The following is a 6,000-nucleotide window of genomic DNA, read 5'->3' on the forward strand; positions in this document are numbered from 1 at the left end:
AGGTGGGATACAGACGACCCCTCCCACCCCGGACAGGTGGGATACAGACGACCCCTCCCACCCCGGACAGGTGGGATACAGACGACCCCTCCCACCCCGGACAGGTGGGATACAGACGACCCCTCCCACCCCAGACAGGTGGGATACAGACGACCCCTCCCACCCCAGACAGGTGGGATACAGACGACCCCTCCCACCCCAGACAGGTGGGATACAGACGACCCCTCCCACCCCAGACAGGTGGGATACAGACGACCCCTCCCACCCCAGACAGGTGGGATACAGACGACCCCTCCCACCCCAGACAGGTGGGATACAGACGACCCCTCCCACCCCAGACAGGTGGGATACAGACGACCCCTCCCACCCCAGACAGGTGGGATACAGACGACCCCTCCCACCCCAGACAGGTGGGATACAGACGACCCCTCCCACCCCAGACAGGTGGGATACAGACGACCCCTCCCACCCCAGACAGGTGGGATACAGACGACCCCTCCCACCCCAGACAGGTGGGATACAGACGACCCCTCCCACCCCAGACAGGTGGGATACAGACGACCCCTCCCACCCCAGACAGGTGGGATACAGACGACCCCTCCCACCCCAGACAGGTGGGATACAGACGACCCCTCCCACCCCAGACAGGTGGGATACAGACGACCCCTCCCACCCCAGACAGGTGGGATACAGACGACCCCTCCCACCCCAGACAGGTGGGATACAGACGACCCCTCCCACCCCAGACAGGTGGGATACAGACGACCCCTCCCACCCCAGACAGGTGGGATACAGACGACCCCTCCCACCCCAGACAGGTGGGATACAGACGACCCCTCCCACCCCAGACAGGTGGGATACAGACGACCCCTCCCACCCCAGACAGGTGGGATACAGACGACCCCTCCCACCCCAGACAGGTGGGATACAGACGACCCCTCCCACCCCAGACAGGTGGGATACAGACGACCCCTCCCTCCTCGGACAGGTGGGATACAGACGACCCCCCCCCCCCCTTCCCTCCTCGGACAGGTGGGATACAGACGACCCCCCCCCCCCCTTCCCTCCTCGGACAGGTGGGATACAGACGACACCCCCCATTCCCTCCTCGGACAGGTGGGATACAGACGACACCCCCCATTCCCTCCTCGGACAGGTGGGATACAGACGACCCCCCCCATTCCCACCCCGGACAGGTGGGATACAGACGACCCCCCCCATTCCCACCCCGGACAGGTGGGATACAGACGACCCCCCCCATTCCCACCCCGGACAGGTGGGATACAGACGACCATTCCCACCCCGGACAGGTGGGATACAGACGACCCCTCCCACCCCGGACAGGTGGGATACAGACGACCCCTCCCACCCCGGACAGGTGGGATACAGACGACCCCTCCCACCCCGGACAGGTGGGATACAGACGACCCCTCCCACCCCAGACAGGTGGGATACAGACGACCCCTCCCACCCCAGACAGGTGGGATACAGACGACCCCTCCCACCCCAGACAGGTGGGATACAGACGACCCCTCCCACCCCAGACAGGTGGGATACAGACGACCCCTCCCACCCCAGACAGGTGGGATACAGACGACCCCTCCCACCCCAGACAGGTGGGATACAGACGACCCCTCCCACCCCAGACAGGTGGGATACAGACGACCCCTCCCACCCCAGACAGGTGGGATACAGACGACCCCTCCCACCCCAGACAGGTGGGATACAGACGACCCCTCCCACCCCAGACAGGTGGGATACAGACGACCCCTCCCACCCCAGACAGGTGGGATACAGACGACCCCTCCCACCCCAGACAGGTGGGATACAGACGACCCCTCCCACCCCAGACAGGTGGGATACAGACGACCCCTCCCACCCCAGACAGGTGGGATACAGACGACCCCTCCCACCCCAGACAGGTGGGATACAGACGACCCCTCCCACCCCAGACAGGTGGGATACAGACGACCCCTCCCACCCCAGACAGGTGGGATACAGACGACCCCTCCCACCCCAGACAGGTGGGATACAGACGACCCCTCCCACCCCAGACAGGTGGGATACAGACGACCCCTCCCACCCCAGACAGGTGGGATACAGACGACCCCTCCCACCCCAGACAGGTGGGATACAGACGACCCCTCCCACCCCAGACAGGTGGGATACAGACGACCCCTCCCACCCCAGACAGGTGGGATACAGACGACCCCTCCCACCCCAGACAGGTGGGATACAGACGACCCCTCCCACCCCAGACAGGTGGGATACAGACGACCCCTCCCACCCCAGACAGGTGGGATACAGACGACCCCTCCCACCCCAGACAGGTGGGATACAGACGACCCCTCCCACCCCAGACAGGTGGGATACAGACGACCCCTCCCACCCCAGACAGGTGGGATACAGACGACCCCTCCCACCCCAGACAGGTGGGATACAGACGACCCCTCCCACCCCAGACAGGTGGGATACAGACTACCCCCTCCTCCCCCCGTTGGACAGGTAGGATACAGATGACCCCTCCCCCCCCTCAGACAGGTGGGATACAGACCCCCTCCCTCCTCGGACAGGTGGGATACAGACCCCCTCCCTCCTCGGACAGGTGGGATACAGATTCCTCTCAAATAGTGCAGCACTCCCTCAGTCAGACATCCCCATCCCCACCCTCCTCTGTATTTCTGCCACGTTCTGTCTGTCTGTCTGTGGCTATATCTGTCTGTCTCTATTTCACACTCTCTATCACTACCTCTATCTATTTCACACACTCTCTCTATCACACATCTTTTTCTTTCTTCTTTTCCTTCCTTCCTTCTTTCTCTATCACTACCACACTCTCTCTATCCCACTGCCACTTACTCACCTCCCTCCTCTGGTCTCCAACGTGTCCCCTCACACATCCGGGATCAGAGGGCGCAGACACTGCGCAGGCGTCGAGCGGTGCCGAGGGGGCCGCTGGGAGTTGTAGTTCCCGCCGTTCCCAACCGCCATGAATGGGTCAGGGGTCAGGGATCAGGGAGGCAGTGACAGGGAGAACATTTATGTTTCAATCACCTTTAATAAGTGGCGTGTGATCTATGGAGCCGCAGTAACATGGGACCAGGGATGGACAGATGGCCCCCAAAGAGCACTATCATACCTCTATGTCTATTTTCTGGCTCTATCATTTTCCTAGCTATTTAAAAGGAGTGGATTTTAGGAGGCAGTGGCATATTGCTGATGCTAATGCTAATAATCTAGTAATTCAGATCTCCAGACTAATGTTTGGCAGCCAAAGGTTTAAATCCCAAAATGACAGATGGTGAAAACTGAATTCAATGAGGATCTGAAGTAAAATATTGAGGCTGTGGTCAAGGAAACGAAGGGGGCATATTGTCAGGCATGAAAATGTGTTGCTAGAAAAGCACAGCAAGTCAGGCAGCATCCAAGGAGCAGGAAATTCGACATTTCGGGCATAAGCCGTTCTTCAGGAATCTTCATTCCTGATGAAGGGCTTATGCCCGAAACGTCGAATTTCCTGCTCCTTGGATGCTGCCTGACCTGCTGCGCTTTTCCAGCAACACATTTTCAGCTCTGATCTCCAGCATCTGCAGACCTCATTTTCTCCCCAAGGAAACGAAGGGGGCATATTGTCAGGCACGGACAGCTCGGATCAAGGGAATCCCTTGAAGGGTGGAGGGGGTGTGGGAGTGAACTTGAGAGAAACCGAGAAGGTAAAAATGGGAAATGGGATGGATTTGGCAGATAAGGTTAAAGAGATTGTAGAAGTACATGAGGGCAAAAGAGTAACTAGGGAGAGAATAGGGCCCGTTTAAGATCAACTATGTGGAGATGGGTGAGACCCTAAACTAATGTTTTGTGTTAGTATTTACTGTGGAGAAAGACATGGAAGTAGAGTACTCTAGGAAATAAATAGTGATGTCTTTAAAAGAGACTATATTACAGAAGAGGAGATGCTGGAGGTCTTAAAATGCATTGATGGACTTTATCTGACCTGGTCACATTTGCCAGCATTTGGCCCATATCCCTCTAAGCTCTTCCTACTTATGTCCCCATCCAGATGCCTTTTAAATGTGATTGTACCCTCCTCCACCAGTTCCTCTGGCAGCTCGTTCCAGAGCTGCATCACACTCTGTGTGAAAGCCTTTCCCTATATCTCAATTCTCTTGTCCCTGCAACATCCTTGTAAATCTTTTCTGTACCCTTTCTAGTTTAACAACATACTTTCTATGGAAGGGCAGCCAGAATTGCACGCAATATTCTAAACGTGGCCTCACCAATAGGCTGGGACCTTCTTCCCTAGAGCTTAGGAGGGTGAGGGGTGACCTTCGAGATTTGTAAAATAGGTGAACAGCTAAGGTCTTCTTCCCAGGGTACAGGAGGCAAAATTGGAGGGAGTAGGTTTAATGTAAAAGGGATCTGAGAGGCACCTTTTTCATACAGAAGGTGGTGTGTAAATGGAACAAGCTGCCAAAGGAAGTGGTAGAGGTAGGTATAAATAAACACTTATAAAAAGATATTTGTACAGGTACATGGATAGAAAAGGTTTAGAGGGATATGGGCCAAATGCGGACAAATGGGACTAGGTCAGTTTAGGAAACCAAGTTGGGCCAAAGAGTCTGTTTCCATACTTTATGACACTGCATGAGAGAGACCGCGAGAGGAAGAGAGTGTGGGGAAGAGAGAGACTGAGAGAGATAGAGTAATGGAGACATGGAGATGGAGATCGATAGACAGATTGGAGCGGGGGAGCAAAGGAACAAGACAAGAGAGAGATGAAAGAGAGAGGGTGGTTGAATGGGGGAGGGGGGTTGACAAAAAGAAGGTGGAGACAGGAGAAGAGGGGAGGTGGAGAAAGACTGGAGAAAAAGTAGAGAGAGGCAGAGAAGGAGAGAGGGAGCAGGGGAGAGACAAATAAAGGTGGAGGGACAGGTAGTGTTGAGGAAGCTACAGAAGGTCTTGGGCACGCTAAGAGAGTGGACAAAGAAAAGACAAATGGAATACGATGTGGCAAATTATGTACTTTGGTAGGAACAATAGAGATGTAGACTATTTTCTAAATGGGGAAAGACTTCAAATATTTGAAGCACAGAGACTTGGGAGTCATAGTTCTGGATTCTCTTAGGATTAAAATGCAGTTTCACTTGGCAGTTAGGAAGGCAAATGTGATATTAGCATTCATTTCGAAAGGGCTAGAATACAACTGCTGCGATGTCATGCTGAGACTGTACAAGGCTCTACTCAGACTGTATTTAGAATATAGTGAGCAGTTTTGGGCCCTGTATCTCAGGAAGGAAATGCTGACACTGGATGGAGTCCAGAGGAAGTTTACAAGAATGATCCCAGGAACAAAGGGTTTAGTTGTATCAAGAGCAGTTGAGGACCCTGTGTCTGCATTCGAAGCAGTTAAGAAGGATGAAAGAGGATCTGATTGAAACTTACAGAATACTGAGAGGTCATATGACCATAAGAGTGGAAGTAAGGCCATTCGGCCCATCGAGTCCACTCTGCAATTTAATCGTGGCTGATGGGCATTTCAACTCCATTTCCCCACACTCTCCCAGTAGCCCTTAATTCCTTGCAAGATCAAGAATTTATCAATCTCTGCCTTGAAGACATTTAATGTCCTGGCCTCCACTGCGCTCTGTGGCAATGAATTCCACAGGCCCACCACTCTCTGGCTGAGGAAATGTCTCCTTATTTCCATTCTAAATTGACCACCTCTAATTCTAAGACCGTGCCCATGGTTCCGAGTCTCCCTGCCTAATGGAAACAACTTGCCAGCATCCACCCTTTGTAAGCCACGCATTATCTTGTAAGTTTCTATTAGACCTCCCCATCAAACTTCTAAACTCTAATGAATACAATCCCAGGATCCTCAGCCATTCATTGTATATTAGACCTACCATTCCAGGGATCATCTGTGTGAATCTCCCTGGACATGCCCCTGTGCCAGTATGTCCTTCTTGAGGTGTAGGGCCCAAAATTAGACACAGTATT

The 6,000-nt window shown here is 54.0% G+C and overlaps 1 protein-coding gene across 1 annotated transcript in view; it reads right to left on the reverse strand.

The window, feature by feature from the left end:
* The window catches only part of gfus.1 (GDP-L-fucose synthase, tandem duplicate 1), a 28,875-nt gene extending 25,985 nt beyond the window's left edge, over positions 1-2,890 (reverse strand). The window contains exon 1 of the mRNA XM_060825217.1: positions 2,864-2,890. The gene's annotated coding sequence lies outside the window, so the exon portion shown is untranslated. The remainder of the gene's footprint in view (positions 1-2,863) is intronic.
* Positions 2,891-6,000: the final 3,110 nt, after the last annotated feature.

This window comes from Hemiscyllium ocellatum, chromosome 5, assembly GCF_020745735.1.
Source record: "Hemiscyllium ocellatum isolate sHemOce1 chromosome 5, sHemOce1.pat.X.cur, whole genome shotgun sequence".
Lineage (NCBI taxonomy): Eukaryota > Metazoa > Chordata > Chondrichthyes > Orectolobiformes > Hemiscylliidae > Hemiscyllium > Hemiscyllium ocellatum.